The sequence below is a fragment of the Ceratotherium simum genome, chromosome 23 (assembly GCF_057802395.1).
Source record: "Ceratotherium simum simum isolate JZ-2026a chromosome 23, ASM5780239v1, whole genome shotgun sequence".
Classification (NCBI taxonomy): domain Eukaryota; kingdom Metazoa; phylum Chordata; class Mammalia; order Perissodactyla; family Rhinocerotidae; genus Ceratotherium; species Ceratotherium simum.
This window is the reverse complement of record NC_141922.1, coordinates 347,708-364,147: the sequence shown is the minus strand read 5'-3', so window position 1 is coordinate 364,147 and position 16,440 is coordinate 347,708. Positions and strand designations below refer to the sequence as shown.

At 47.5% G+C, this 16,440-nt stretch overlaps 1 protein-coding gene across 6 annotated transcripts in view; it reads right to left on the bottom strand.

Moving 5' to 3' along the window:
• Positions 1-16,440, bottom strand: part of ARHGAP39 (Rho GTPase activating protein 39) — a 152,630-nt gene that overhangs the window by 101,370 nt on the left and 34,820 nt on the right. Inside the window, exon 1 of one of the 6 annotated variants that reach the window (XM_087447137.1) lies at positions 696-1,034. The exons of the other annotated variants lie outside the window; for them this stretch is intronic. The gene's annotated coding sequence lies outside the window, so the exon portion shown is untranslated. Of the gene's footprint in view, positions 1-695; positions 1,035-16,440 lie in introns of those variants that run through there. 6 annotated transcript variants of the gene reach the window in all.

The following is a 16,440-nucleotide window of genomic DNA, read 5'->3' as shown; positions in this document are numbered from 1 at the left end:
GTGCTGCTGGCCGGGAGAGGGAGAGGTCAGGCCTACAGGTGGGATGGAAGTAATCAGACTCACAATGTTCTAAGATCTTTGAACTGTTTGGAGGAGAGTAAAAGTATGGATTAACCTTAGATTTTGATAAATGAATTCCATATATTAAAATACCCAGGGCTGGGCCGGCTCCGTGGCTTAGCGGTTAAGTGCGCGCGCTCTGATGCTGGCGGCCCGGGTTCGGATCCCGGGCGCGCCCCGAGGCACCACTTCTCCGTCCAACCCGGGGCCGAGTCCCACGTACAGCAACTAGAAGGATGCGGACCTATGACGTACAACTATCTACTGGGGCTTTGGGGGGAAAAAAATGAATAAATAAAATCTTTAAAATACCCAGGGCAGCCACTATGGAAACTGAGTGAACGAATTCCAATCTAGTAGAGGAGAAAAAAGAAACTAGAACAAAATAATCAATCCAAAAGAAGTTAAGAAAGGAGAAAAAAAGCAATCTGTCCCAAAATGACAAGACAGAAAGAGCGCAAAGTAAGGAATAAATTCAAACATCATAATCCTAATAAATGTAAATGGACCAGCAGTCTAGATAAGACAAAGATTGTCAGACCAGAGTTTTAAAGATACTGACATACGCTTTATGACAGATTTAAAACATAAGGATGTGAAATTCAAAAAGTCAACAACAGACTAGATATACTGACCAGAGAGAAAGCTGGTGCAGCTCCATGAATGCTGGGCAGAGGCGCTGCTAGAAATAGGCCTTCCACCGGCCCAGGAGACGCAGTGACTCTCGCCCACAGCTCCAGGCGCAGAAAGCAAACCGACAGAACAAGAAACCGGGCGGCCAACCGTGCAGTGGGGGTTCTCACATCTGTGAGGAAGAAGAGACGGCACAGCTAACCAGGCTTCATCTCGGGGGCACACGGGACACAGATTCTTTTCTACCATCCGTGGAACATTCCTGATAACTGACCACACATCAGGGCATAAAGCGAGTTCTCACCAAATGTCAAAGGACAAGCTGCTCAGCCACAGTCCCCGCCCACAATGCATGCAACGGGCAGATGAGCAGAGAGAACCAACACAACACCTCCCGGTAAAGGACCTGGGCTTCAAATCAGTCGTCTGCGGTCATGAAAACAGCATGCCAGATGGAAAAAAGGAGCATATGTGACGTGCTCCCAGAGCCAGCAGTCTCAGGCATCGCAGCTATAAAATATCACGGTGCTTCTCGGTATCAAGGGGACCAGAAAGCTGACAGGAAAACCATGTACTACCAACAGGCAGGGCCACAGCTACCTGCTCGGAGGGAGCCGACCGGCCACGCAGAGCTCCCGCTGATTTCTAAGGAAACCTAGAACCACGCAGTCACTCCAATACACTGACCTGGTCTGCTTGCCACACCACCGAGCTTCACAAATAACTGAACTCAGCAATGTCGACCGTCAGGGTGGGCTATCTGCACTCAATGCGCAATGCACAGCCAGCTTGTGGGTTTGATGGGAGAGTGACTCACGACAGAGAGAGCCTTCTGTATGTACAACAGCAGTCACCCCCATCAGTAATTACGCGGTCCGGGGAAGGCAAGGGAGCGTGGACCCCCAACTCACTGGGCTCAGACTAGAGCGTGATGTGCTACATCCCCCCCAGACACCATTCTAATGCAGACACCAAACTGCATTCTAATCTGTTTCAAAGCACCCATGAAGACGTCCACAAACTGCTTCTGACTTAAGAGTCTAAACCGGCATCACCCCTGCCCTGGCTGCGTCACTTACTGAGCGCCTACTGTATACTGTATAATGCCCAGCAAGAGCTGTGCAAAAACCATCCCGTTTCCCTCTTCTGCACCCAAAGAGGTGGCAGCTGCGTCTCTCCTCACTTCACAGGACAGAAAACGAGGCTTACAAGGCAGAACTCCTAGGTACTATTTTGAAAAGACCAATGTCTGAACTCAAGCTCCAAAGCTCCCGCTGCTCCCACTGGGCCCGGCAAGCGCCACAGGGACTGCGGCCCCGTCTAAGATTCTCTTGCCTCCCATCCTCCACGAGACCCCCTTCCCTGGGGCCCTTCAAGTGTTTGAGTAGTGGCCCTACCCACACCCTGGCCCACAGGATGGGCACAGTGCCAAGGCAGCCAGATGTCCCCTCTGACTGCAGGAGAAGCAGCGCCCTACCTGCTAGGAGCACCAGCTTGGGGCTCGGGGCCTGCAACTGTGGGGCCACTTTGTCCCCAGTGGGGAGAGGCTTCTTGAAAAACACAAAGAGGCAGAAATAAAACATGGGGGAAAGAAGAAAGACTACCTGGCGCCTGGATCCAGCCATCCCTGAAGCCAAGGCCCTCATGAAGGGGCCAAATGAAGGGACAGTGGATCCCTTATTGCTGCTAAGGCTGCGCTGTAGCTGGTGATCAGTAGAGCCCTCCTGAAGCTATTTGATCACCACCCCCCCCCCCCCCACGCACACACACTTGCTGCTGTCAGGAGCAGGGAGAAGGGGAAAGGGGGGTGGGGTACAGCAGAAGGAGTCTCCAATTCTGCCCCTTCTCCAAGGGCCTTGGTTCGCAGCAAGCTGACCCCAGGCCACAAGCAACAGGAAAGTAAGGAGGGGGCTCATCCTCCCTCAAAGAGCTTCTGCTGCTGCTTCCTGAGTCGTAGCCGGGCCTGGGACCTGGGGAGACGCACAGCGGCCCAGTGTTCAGTGGTGGGCGCCCAGGTTCTCGCTCCATTTATGTCACACAGCCCTCGAGGTGGGCAGCATCCAGGGCAGCCCCTCGTACTGCAGTCATCAGTAAATGTTCATGGGGTGAAAGAAACCCAACCGCGAGTGCAGGAGACGCGTGAAGGGCTGGAAGTGAGCGACAGGAAGACGAGCAGAAACACGCAGAGCTGGTATGGCGATTCCCACACCTGCCCAGCAGGAAGCAGCAATGCACAGAGAGGGACACTCCACCACGACAGAGGGCCACCAAACGGAAGACAAATGAGGACGCCGCAGCCTCAGACGGGTGGAGCAGAAGCTGAAAGCAGACACAGACACAGCCATGGTGGGAAATTTCAGATGCCTCTTGGGAACTGAAAGGATAAGCAGACAACAGAACCAGCACCTAGGGATGCAGCAGACCCAGCCGGCCCACACACACAGACCCGCCTTCCAAGTGACTGCAGGGGCCAAATTCTCTGCTGCGCATTGTTCTAATCTCAGCTCCCCCATCGTGTGCATGAGGGTCCCATTTCCCTACGCCTGCCAATACTCCCCATTGCTAAACTACTGGGCTGCTGCTCCTCGGACGGGACGCACGTGCTCCTCAAGATTTCACCTGTGTTGCCCTGTCCCTCGCAGTCAGGCAGCTCCTCCTGAGCAGTGTCGATTCACTTCTCTGTGGGATCTTTCTTTCTTAGTAACTGGTACGAGTCTCCCACTTGTCCAGAGCATGCGGGTCACAGCATCCTGTCTCTGTGGTGTCGTGTCAGGGAGCTTCCCCTTTCACTGCACCCCGTGCACAGCCCCTAACAGGTCGGCCCCGTGAGGCACACAGGCGACAACCCAGGGGGCAGGCATAGGCTGAACCAGGGGCAGCAGGCAGGTGTGGGAAGGATGGAGACACAGTGGTAATGTGCCTCCAAGGCTGGGGCTGGACAGGCCCTCTTGAGGGGAAGGGGAAGCTGCCACCAGCAGGGGTTTCCAGCAGGTGAGGTGCAAGGCATTTACTCTGTGTCCTGCAGCTAGTCAGCCATAGGCACCTGTGGTTCCAGAAGCAGTCTCAGTTTTGGATACAAATTTAGGAGAAATATGCACCTAACAGGAATTCCACTTTTCCTGATCAGTGTGTTTACAGGCACGAGTGGATGGGCTCACTGAGGGGGCTGGGCACTGAGTAGGGTGAGATGAACTGGCAGAGACGACTGAGGGGGGTTGGAGGGGCAGGGAGGAGATGGTGGCCTGGAGACAGGCAGCAGGGGATGGGATCAAGAGATGGAGAAGGACAGCAGGCACAGGTAGGCCAGGTGCAGGGACGCAGGGCGGTAGCCTGGGGGAAGAGGTCAAGAGCTGTTCTGTTTGTTTGTAAGCTGTGAAAACTAACAGCAGGTGTGCACTGGGAAGGTAGAGTTGGTACAGGAAGGCAACATGACGGAGGTGGGCAGAGGGCACTGTGGTGGGGTATGGGCCTGATTTTGGCTGAAAACTCTAAAACTCTTCTTACTGAGAGGTGTGAGCAGGAGCTCTGACAGGCAGGAGCCTGCTGGAGGTCACGGCCAAGTCGCAGCCCCAGCATGGGGATGCATACGGGCACAGGGACTGCTCCAAAGGCTTCCACCACTTTCTAGTGACCTCTCTTCCCACCAACACTCTGCAAGTTCTCACACGAGCAGCCTGTCTACTTTGAATGTAGGTCTAGAAAGCAACTGGGCTCTCAAGAACTGTCTTCCAATGCCTCCCCAAGCCCAGACGTCCGTCCTCACCGGGCCTGACCCGCTCAGGCCTTGTCTGGCCACCAGGACACATGTGGTCAGGGCCACCGGTGGGGGGAGAGCCATTGCAACCTCGAGGCAACACCCTCGGTTCAGGGCACACACCGGGGTGGGGCAGGCAGTTGGGCGCACATGGAATGCGGTGTAACCAAAACGCAATGAAGTGTGGACCCACGTGGAGGCGACTAACCCAGAAGGTGGAGAGGACCCGGGACAAGCCAGTGGAGGGGGCAACCCTGCAGTCCCAGCAAACAGAGGTGCCCAGCTGGACACCGGGCAGGGCTCGGTGCTCTGCCTCTTCTGCCCTTGGGGCCCTGCTATCCTGGGAGCACCCCTCCCTCTGCAAGACCTTTTTCCCTGAAAAAGGGTAGGTGGGAGGTCAATTTTTAAAAATGTACACGTCTGAAAATACTTTTTCTACACTGGCAGTTTTTGTGTGTGTGTGTGTGAGGAAGACCGGCCCTGAGCTAACACCCAATGCCAATCCTCCTCTTTTTGCTGAGGAAGATTGGCCCTAGGCTAACATCTGTGCCCATCTTCCTCTACTTTATATGGGGCACCGCCACAGCATGGCTTGACAAGCAGCGCATGGTGTGCGCGTGGGATCCAAACCTGCAAACCCCGGGCCACCGAAGCAGAGCGTGCGCACTTAACCGCTGTGCCACCGGGCTGGCCCCCTCTACGTTGGCAGTTGACAGGTTATTTGGCTGGGCCGGATTTCACTGTCAGAGTTTCGGAAGTGCTTCTAAGGTTCCCCTGCTCCCGTGTGGTGGCTGACGAGTCCCCCCACACCTGTTCGGGCTCCTCCTGCCCTCGTGAGTTTGCTGGGTCATTCTGTGGATGGCCACCCTCCATTCCCTCGTTCCTCCTGCTATGGTGATGCTGAGCTTCCTAGACCGGCCTCTACTGTTCTTTCTGGTTCCTCATTTTGTCTCTGTCTTCCTGCTCTTCTTCGGATGATTTCATCCATTTCATTGACCTGCTCATCTCACGAGTCTTCCATCCTGCTCTCACGTCCTTATTCTGCTCTGTGTTCATTCTCATAACATCCTGCCTTGTCTCATGGATGAAGTCTTCTCCCGTCTGAGATATGACGATGCCCTTCTCCCTGAGCACCCTCCACTTCCTGCAAGCTAGTCTGCATCCTTCCTGTTAGAAGCTTGGCTCCAAATCTATGCCTGGTCAGTGCCATGTGCTAGGCCAATGGTTGGGGTCCCTGGTAAGCTTCTCCAGCTCTTCCTGGCTGGCTGAACCCCCCCAAAGAAGCTGGTGCAGAGGGAAAGGCCTGGCCACCGAAGCCTGGGCATATACCCCATCCTCACTGGTGCCAGAGTCCCCACTTACCTCTGTCACCTCTCTCCGGAGGAAAGATTTCATACTTCTCCCGGGACAGGGGAGGGGCAGTCGTCAACCTCAGCGAGTGAGGGAGAGGATCTAGGCATCCAACCACTTTTCAAACAGCCTTGGAAGAACCCTCAATGGCGCACGAGCGAGCATCAGGCTGCCCCACATGCTTCCTCCCCATTTGGAATGCTAACCTGAAGTCTTAGGATCATTTTTATGACCTTCTTTCTCCTTCAATAATCAAAGGCAGGTATGAAGTTGTCAATATGACAACTTTCAGCCAGCTCTGGTGTTGTCTCTTTGCCTACCCACCTTAAATTACCTTGCTGCACTCAGCCCTCAGAGCTCACCTTTGTCACACAGCTCCCTGGAACCATATAATGGCTGCCATTTGAAGCCTAACCTTCTCCAGATTTCAATCCGTCTGATTCTAGTCCCCAACCAATCCTCCCCAACTCCCCGCACGCAGAGCGAGTACAGGCTCAGGGCGACTGGCCTGCTCCCAGCACAGCCCTGTGCACACCAGCCACAGGGCCAGGCACTGCCCCGTGCACACCAGCCACAGGGCCAGGCACTGCCCCTCCTGCCTCCACATCCCCTCTGTGAAATGGGGAGGCACCAACCTCAAAGGGTTGCTGTGGGGCTGGCAAAGCTGACTGAAGTCCCATGTCTAGTGAAGGTCAGCTTTACCATCCAAGCACAAGGCCCTAAACTCTGGCCCCAGGAAAGCCTGCCCGTCCTAGGGCGCTGACTGGAGCTCCGCTGTCCACAGCCTCCTCGTGACGCACAGCGTCTGCCCAGCCCTGAACTCACACTGCATCCTGACCGGCGGCGACCACGACGACCACGTGGGCAATGAGAGAGCCCCCTAGCGAGGCTCCGACCCCAGGAAGCTTTGCAGGGCCCCCCAGACCAAGGCAAGACTGCCAGGGTCATGCAAACACAGGACAGGCTAGTTTGGCTGGTTATAAAATAAGGGTTTATTTTGACTGAGATGACAGCTGCCAGGGTTCAACAGTCTGGACTGTTTGCTAGCAGAATCATTCAAAATTTGAAGCGTTTAAGTTGTATTAGTCATAGAAGTCATATCAGAAATGTGGACTGGACTAATCCTTCTGCAGTCACCACCCTGCTGCCACCCCTGGGCACTGAGGCACCAGCTCCCTCCTTGGCACACGCACAAAAGGGCAGCAGTTCTGCAGACTGTGAGGACCAGTCAGCGGGCACATCTCCCCCAAAGAGGCTGTGCCACAGTAACCTACAACCCAAATCTCAAGGACTGGTTTTCTCTTCCTCAATCCACGCGATGGCCCAAACCAGCGCAGCCCTGCTCCACGGTCTTCCCACGATGCGGCTCCTCTCAGGACAAGATGTTTTCATGACACAGGACAAAGCGGCGAGGGCTCCTACTCCAGGACACGCACTGCGTTGGCACAAATCACGTGGCCCAGCTGCTGCTCCGGGGGCAGAGCGGGCTCAAGACAGGGGCTGCGATTCCCACAGCAAAGGCCAGGAGGAAACTGCAAGTGACTGGCAGCTGGTGGAATCCTCACAGAGACCGCAGAGCTGTGATCCATCACTGGGCCCCTTGGCGGCCCGCTAACCCACATCCTCCACACCACTGGTCACATGGTTTTCTTTGCCTCAATGGGCGCTCCTTCAGGGGCATCTCGAGGTGAGAAGACCCTAGAGGTCACACGCATTCCAGCTTTAAGATGTCCACCTGACACCTTCCATCCAATGATGGAAGAGCATTCAGCAACCAAAACTCCTGCTGAGAACAACGAGAAAACTAAATTAAAAAAAATTTTTTTTTTTTTGGTGAGGAAGATTGGCCCTGAGCTAACATCTGTGCCAACCCTCCCCCACTTTACATATGGGATGCCGCTGCAGCATGGCTTGATGAATGGTGCATAGGCCCACGCCTGGGATCCAAACCCACAAACCCTGGGCCGCCAAAGCGGAGCACACGAACCCAACCACTGCGCCACTGGGCCGGCCTAAAAAATTTTTAAAGAGATCTATTTGAAGGCAATGAAATGCTACTAAACAGCCAGGATCCAAGGGGCCAAGACCCTGGGAGACCCTAGGGGAAGGAAATCTCCTCAAGTGGGCCTCGAGACGCGTGTCAACCCACCACCTGGGCCTGAGCATACGCAGAAGAGGCAGGCAGGAGCTGAGCGTCTGCGTGGCTGGGCTGCACCTCAGAGTCTTTCCAGTGGGGCCTCCAATGCAGCTGGAACTTATGGGACAAGGCATGGACTTCAAAATAAACGTGACTAATGGATTCATGAAAACAGATAACAAGATTAAGAATTTCACCAGAGAACTAGAATTCAAAGAAACCGCTCAAATGCAAATTTGAAAGCCAAAAAATATAAAAACTGAAACCAGGAACTCCACCAATGGGCTTAACAGCAGATGGGCACTGCAGAGACATCGCTAGTACGCTGGAAGAAAAGTCAATAGACTGGATCCAAATGGAAGCAGAGAGGAAAAGGGTAGAAAACAGAGAGGCCGGGAAACCGTAAGAAGGTCTGCCACAGTCACCACAGCCCAACCGAGAGATGCACAGTGGGGCAGAGCCTGACAAGACACCTCAAGCCAACAACTCAAGTGCCACAAGCACCAGAGACGGGTCATATAAGAGCCACACCAGGAACACTGCGACACGCTGAGAACCAGACACAGAGAGAAAACTGTAGACGCAGCCAGAGAAGAACCAAGGTGCCCCAGTCTGCGTCAGGAAGCTGTGCACACTCAGTTAATACACAATGGCAGATATGAGAAAAGCCTCACAGGTTACATTAAGATTGTTCCACCTGTTGTAGTTTTTTTAGCTAAGCTTTCCAATCTCTTATTTAAAAGGTGGCCAGCTATTCTAAGAAGACACCAGGTACTCCCAGCTTCTCCCAGAAACCACCCTTACCCCACCCACTCACCTCCCCAGCGCATCGGCTCTCTCCCCACCCCCGCTCCCTTCTCATTTTGTACCCACAGTGCTGTCCTTGATTCCTCTCTTGCATGTCTCCTAACATCTGTTTTCTCTCCAAAAATCTAAAGTTCCTTCTGTCTCCCCACCCCTCCCATACCAGCCCCAAACTGCTGAAGTACCAGCTACTTTTAGTGGAGAATTAGCAATAATACTGGGAAAGGGAGAAACTCGCAGTCAGGTCACCTGGGCTGGTTGGTGGTGTTTTCAGGGCTGGGTGAGGGGAGGAGAACAGAAAGTCAAACAAGAGACATGGGAAGGAGATAGGGCAGCTGCATGAATTCTATGCACCAGTCCCAAGCTCTGAACAGCTCCTAATTTCCCCACATGATGCAGGTGGCGTAAAGGCTCCCAAATGCCAGGATGGCAACTACATCAGAAACCTTGTGAATAGGAGATGGTAAAAACAGACACACGCCACTGTCAAGTCTCACTTTTACTTCTGTGGTATAATAAATTATGCACAACACTTGCTAGCTTTTTGCACTTTCATCTTTAATCAAACTATCCACACACATGGTTTAAAGGACCCAGGTGCATTCTACCACGGTACACCACTGTCACACATCACACATTGCACGCTATTCTCATCCCCCGTGGATTAGCTCTCCCCATTTACTACCTTGTCTCGGGAAAGAACATCTCAGTCACTTCCAGGAAGAGAAAGGATGGGGCAAAGTCTGAGGTAAATGGGTAGACTATGCTGGAAATCACTTTCCATCAGAATTTTGAACTCACTGCTTCTCGGACTTCTAAATTCCAGAATTGCTATTAAGAAGTCCAAGGTCATTCTGATTCTTGATTCTTGAATTGACCTGCTCTTTCACTCTGCAAACTCCTAGAGTCTTCTGTGTGTCCTCAGTGATCTAGAACTCCAAGCCGCTGGGTCTGTTTTCACACGCTGCGCTGGCTGTTTGGTGGGCTCTGCAGCATTTCTTTAATGACTTCATAGGTGACTGAGTTCTCTCACTGCTGTTTCCTCTGTCCAGTCTCTGAAACTTTTATTACCCAGGTATTGGGCTTCCCAGACTGGTCGTTTAATATTCTTCTCTCCTATTTTCCAACTCTAAATTTGTGTTCTAGTTTCTGAGAGATTCTCAACTATATCTTGCAACCCACGCTGTTGTTGTTCAGTCTGTCTTTTTGAACCCTACAAAGTAATTATTCCGTGCAATGCTTAGATTTAGAGACATGTCTATCATTTGTTAACCATTCCTTTTTGCATCTCATTCTTTCCTTTTAAAATGATTTTCCTTCTTCTTGCAGTCTTTTAGAAGCATCTTTTTTTTTTAAAGATTTTATTTATTTTTTTTCCCCCAAAGCCCCAGTAGACAGTTGTATGTCATAGGTGCACATCCCTCCAGTTGCTGTATGTGGGACGCGGCCTCAGCATGGCCGGAGAAGGGGTGCGGCGGTGCATGCCCCGGATCCGAACTCTCGGCCGCCAGCAGCGGAGCGCGCGCACTTAACCGCCAAGCCACGGGGCCGGCCCTAGAAGCATCTTTAATGAAGGTCTGTTGGTAGCAAACTTGTTGTTTTTGTTTATCTGAAAAAGTTTTGGTTTCACCCTTGTCCTTAAAAGATAATCTTGCTGTATGCCAAGTCCAGGTCATGGCTGCTCCTCACAGTGTTCCGATGGCCTCCCTGGCTGCTGCTTTCTGTTCCTGTCGAGAAGGCAGCCCTCAATACTGTTGCATTACTCTGGATGATCTCTCTCTTCTGGTTGCTTTTAAAATCTCCTGGTCTTTGGTGTCTTGGAGTTTCACTGTGATGTGTCTCAATGTGGACACTATTCATCTGGTTTGAAGTAAACTATGTTTCCATCATCACATCTTTCATCAGTTCCAGAATATTTTTTACCCAATAGCTCTTCGAATATTGCCTCTTCTCCACTCTATTTTCCCTTTTGGGGCTGAAATCAAATGTATCTTATTATTTTTTGTGTGTGTGAGGAAGATTAGCCCTGAGCTAACATCTGTTGCCAATCCTCCTCTTTTTGCTGAGCAAGACTGGCCCTAGGCTAACACCTGTGCCCATCTTCCTCCACTTTATATGGGATGCCACCACAGCGTGGCCTGATAAGCGGTGTGTTGGTACATGCCCAGGATCTGAACCTGGGCCGCCAGTAGCGGAGCGTGTGCACTTAACCAGTACGCCACCGGGCTGGCCCTCAAATGTATCTTAAACTTTTGCATCCTGTCCTCCACATCTCAATCAACTGTCATATTTTCCATCTTGTTAACTCTTTGCTGTGTTCTTTTGTTTCCCTTTTTTTTTTTTTGTGAGGAAGATCAGCCTCGTGCTAACATCTGCCAATCCTCCTCTTTTTTTGCTGAGCAAGACTGGCCCTGGGCTAACATCCATGCCCATCTTCCTCCACTTTATATGGGACACCGCCACAGCATGGCTTGCCAAGCTGTGCCTCGGTGCGCACCCAGGTCCGAATCGGCGAATCCCGGCCGCCACAGTGGAGCATGCGCACTTAACTGCTTGCGCCACCGGGCCAGCCCATTTGCTGTGTTCTTAATGAACTCCTTTCAGTTTGTTTACCAAGTCTCTCTTCAACTGTGTATTATCTGACATTCAGCTGTTGGTTAATTTTTAAAATTTCAACTATTGCTTGTTTCTAGAGATTCTATTTAGTCTCTTTCAAATCTTCCTGATCCTTCCTGTTTGCCTCTTGTTTTATGCTCATCTTTGTGGCTTTCTCTTTTGCTTCTGTAAAGTCCCTGCAGCTTCTAAATTTTGAGCCTTTTGAGGATTCTGTAGTGCAAATAGGATTAGTTCTCAGCTTTCCTCACTGCCAGCATAGAATCTGGCTTTCTCAGATCTGTTAAGTAAATTATGACTTATTCATCTGTTTCCCAGCTTCCAAAACTTTATTGCTATTGTCTCCTCTCTCACTTTACTCATCCATGTGAGTTTGACTTTTTTAAACATCATTTTACTGTCATTTAGCAGGTGTTTGGGAGAGAGTGAAATTGTATGCATGTGTTCAATCTGCCACCCTTACCTGAAAGCCAGTATGCTTTCTTTAAAAATTACCTTCAGCATAAAAAATTGGAGTTGGACTCCAGAAATTTTTTTCTTTTTTGTGAGGAAGGTTAGCCCTGCGCTAACATCCGATGCCAATCCTCCTCTTTTTGCTGAGGAAGATTGGTCCTGGGCTAACATCCATGTCCATCTTCCTCTACTTTATATGGGACACTGCCACAGCATGGCTTGATAAGCGGTCTGTCCGTCCGCGCCCGGAATCCAAACCTGCAAACCCTGGGCCGCTGAAGAGGAGCGCCTGAACTTAACTGCTACACCACCAGGCTGGCGCCCAGAAATATTTTTGAATTAATTTAAATTTCATTCCCACCATACAAATTATTTCAAAATACAAAAGAAATAACTTCTCAACCACACCATCTATTAACATTAATTATATTACAAATAGAGGCACACTCCACGGACATCTTCCTGATTGACATTTCTTGGTAGAATTATCTTCTGGTTTTTGATAGTTCCAAAGTTCATAAATCATACTATTCTTCCAATATGTATTTCAGTCAATGGTTATAGGGGTAAATTTTGTATTTATGTCAAAAAACCAAATCAATATCTTCCTCAAAACAACATGCAGAAAAAAAACTTCAAAGTGCATTCCAAATCCAGCTGGGAGAAGTCATAATTACATCTACACGTCTGAAAAGTATGCTGATTATCAACTGGGCATGTGCTGTTTAGATGCTGCCCACACCGAAAGGCCTCTCAGTGTTTCCACAGACAAAGCAACAGCGAATATCCCATATCAGTTGTCTGGAAATCAGGAAGCCATGATTTACATCCTAACATGACAGCCTACTTTTTTTTTTTTTTTAATTTTTTGTTTATTGCAGTAACGTTGGTTTATAACATTGTATAAATTTCAGGTGTACATCATTATACTTCTATTTCTGCATAGATTACATCATGTTCACCACCCAAATACCAATTACAACCCATCACCACACACATGCTCCGAATTATCCCTTTCACCCTCCTCCCTCACCTCTCCCCCTCTAGTAACCACCAATCCAATCTCTGTCTCTATGTGTTTGTTGTTGTTATTATCTACTACTTAATGAAGGAGATCATGCGGTATTTGACCTTCTCCCTCTGACTTATTTCACTTTGCATAATACCCTCAATGTCCATCCACGTTGTCACAAATGGCTGGATTTCATCGTTTCTTATGGCTGAGTAGTATTCCATTGTGTATATATACCACATCTTCTTTATCCATTCGTCCCTTGATGGGCACTTAGGTTGCTTCCAAGTCTTGGCTATTGTGAATAACGCTGCAATGAACACAGGGGTGCATGCATCTTTACAAATTGGTGTTTTCAAGTTATTTGGATAAATACCCAGCAGTGGAATAGCTGGATCATATGGTAGCTCTATCTTTAATTTTTTGAGGAATCTCCAAACTGTTTTCCATAGTGGCTGCACCACTTTGCACTCCCACCAGCAGTGTATGAGAGTTTCCTTCTCTCCACATCCTCTCCAACACATGTTGCTTCCTGTCTTGTTAATTATAGCCATTCTGACGGGCGTGAGGTGATATCTCATTGTAGTTTTGATTTGCATTTCCCTGATAGTTAATGATGTTGAGCATCTTTTCATGTGCCTGTTGGCCATCTGTATATCTTCTTTGGAGAAATGTCTGTTCAGGTCTTTTGCCCATTTTTTAATTGGGTTGTTAGTTTTTTTGTTGTTGAGATGCATGAGTTCTTTGTATTTTTTGGAGATCAATCCCTTATCAAATGTATGGTTTGCAAATATCTTCTCCCAATTGTCAGGTTGTCTTTTCATTTTGTTGATGGTTTCCTTTGCTGTGCAGAAGCTTTTTAGTTTGATGTAGTCCCATTTGTTTATTTTTTCTATTGTTTCTCTTGCCCGGTCAGACATGGTGCTTGAAAATATGTTGCTAAGACCGATGTTGAAGAGCGTACTGCCTATGTTTTCTTCTAGAAGTTTCATAGTTTCAGGTCTTACATTCAAGTCTTTAATCCATTTTGAGTTAATTTTTGTGTATGGTGTAAGGTAAGGGTCTACCTTCATTTTTTTGCATGTGGCTGTCCAGTTTTGCCAGTACCATTTGTTGAAGAGACTTTCTTTTCTCCATTGTATGTTCTTGGCTCCTTTGTCAAAGATTAGCCGTCCATAGATGTGTGGGTTTATTTCTGGGCTTTTGATTCTATTCCATTGATCTGTGTGTCTGTTTTCGTGCCAGTACCATGCTGTTTTGGTTACTATAGCTTTGTAGCATATTTTGAAATCAGGGAGTGTGATACCTCCAGCTTTGTTCTTTCTTCTCAGGATTCCTTTAGCTATTCGGGGTCTTTTGTTGTTCCATATAAATTGTAGGATTCTTTTTTCTATTTCTGTGAAAAATGTTGTTGGAACTTTGATAGGGATTGCACTGAATCTATAGATTGCTTTAGGAAGTATGGACATCTTAGCTATGTAAATTCTTCCAATCCAAGAGCACAGAATATCTTTCCATTTCTCTGTGTCGTCTTTGATTTCTTTCAGCAATGTTTTATAGTTTTCAGTGTACAGATCTTTCACCTCTTTGGTTAAATTTATTCCCAGGTATTTTATTCTTTTTGTTGCAATTGTAAATAGGATTGTATTCTTAATTTCTCTTTCTGCTACTTCGTTGTTAGTGAAGAGAAATGCAACTGATTTTTGTATGTTGATTTTGTATGCTGCAACTTTACCATATTCGATTATTACTTCTAAAAGTTTTTTGGTGGATTCTTTAGGGTTTTCTATATATAAAATCATGTCACCTGCAAATAGAGTTTCACTTCTTCCTTTCGAATTTGGATCCCTTTTATTTCTTTTTCTTGGCTGATTCCTCTGGCTAGGACTTCCAGTACTATGTTAAATAGGAGTGGTGACAGTGGGCATCCTTGTCTGGTTCCTGCTCTTAGAGGGACTGCTTTCAGTTTTTCACCATTGAGGATGATATTAGCTGTGGGTTTGTCATATATGGCCTTTATTATGTTGAGGTACTTTCCTTCTATACCCATTTTATTCAGAGTTTTTATCATAAACGAATGCTGTATCTTGTCAAATGCTTTCTCTGCATCTATTGAGATGATCATGTGATTTTTGTTCTTCATTTTATTAATGTGGTGTATTACGTTGATTGATTTGCGAATGTTGAACCATCCCTGCATACCTGGAATAAATCCCACTTGATCATGGTGTATAATCTTTTAAATGTATTGTTGTATGCGATTTGCTAGTATTTTGTTGAGGATTTTTGCATCGATGTTCATCAGTGATATTGGCCTGTAATTTCCTTTTTTTGTGTTGTCCTTTTCTGGTTTTGGTATCAGGGTAATGTCGGTTTCGTAGAATGAGTTAGGGAGCTTCCCCACCTCCTCAATTTTTTGGAAGAGTTTGAGAAGGATAGGTATTAAGTCTTCTTTGAATGTTTGGTAGAATTCACCAGGGAAGCCGTCTGGTCCTGGACTTTTATTTTTGGGGAGGTTTGTGATTACTGTTTCGATCTCCTTACTGGTGATTGGTCTATTCAAATTCTCTATTTCTTCTTGATCCAGTTTTGGAAGCTTGTATGATTCTAGGAATTTATCCATTTCTTCCAGATTGTCGAATTGGTTGGCCTATAGCTTTTCATAGTATTCTCTTATAATCTTTTGTGTTTATGAGGTGTCTGTTGTAATTTCTCCTCTTTCATTTCTGATTTTACTTATTTGAGCCTTCTCTCTTTTTTTCTTGGTGAATCTAGCTAAAGGTTTGTCAATTTTGTTGATCTTTTCAAAGAACCAGCTCTTGGTTTTATTAATTTTTTCTATTGATTTTTTAGTCTCTATTTCATTTATTTCAGCTCTGATTTTTATTATTTCCCTTCTTCTACTGATTTTAGGCTTTGCTTATTCTTCTTTTTCCAGTTCCTTTAGGTGCACTGTTAGATTGTTTATTTGAGATTTTTCTTGTTTGTTGAGATAGGCCTGCATCGCTATAAACTTCCCTCTTAGAACCGCTTTTGCTGTATCCCATAAATTCTGGCATGTCGTATTTTCATTTTCATTTGTCTCCAGGTATTTTTTGATTTCTCCTTTGATTTCTTCATTGACCCAATCATTGTTCAGTAGCATTTTGTTTAATCTCCACGTATTTGTGGCTTTTCTGATTTTCTTCCTATAGTTGATTTCTAGTTTCATACCGTTGTGGTCGGAAAAGATGCTTGGTATTATTTCAATCTTCTTAAATTTATGGAGACTTGTTTTGTAGCCTAATATGTGATCAATCCTGGAGAATGTTTCATGTACATTTGAAAAGAACGTGTATTCTTTGGTTTTTGGATGGAATGCTCTATATATATCTACTAGGTCCAACTGTTCTAGTGTGTCATTTAAGGCCAACGTTTCCTTATTGATCTTCTGTTTGGATGATCTATCCGTTGGTATAAGTGGAGTGTTATCAAAGTCCCCTACTATTATTGTGTTACTGTCTATTTCTCTTTTTATGTCTGTTAATAATTGCTTTATATATTTAGGTGCTCCTACATTGGGTGCATAGATATTTACAAGTGTTATATCCTCTTGTTGGACTGTTCCCTTGATCATCATGTAGT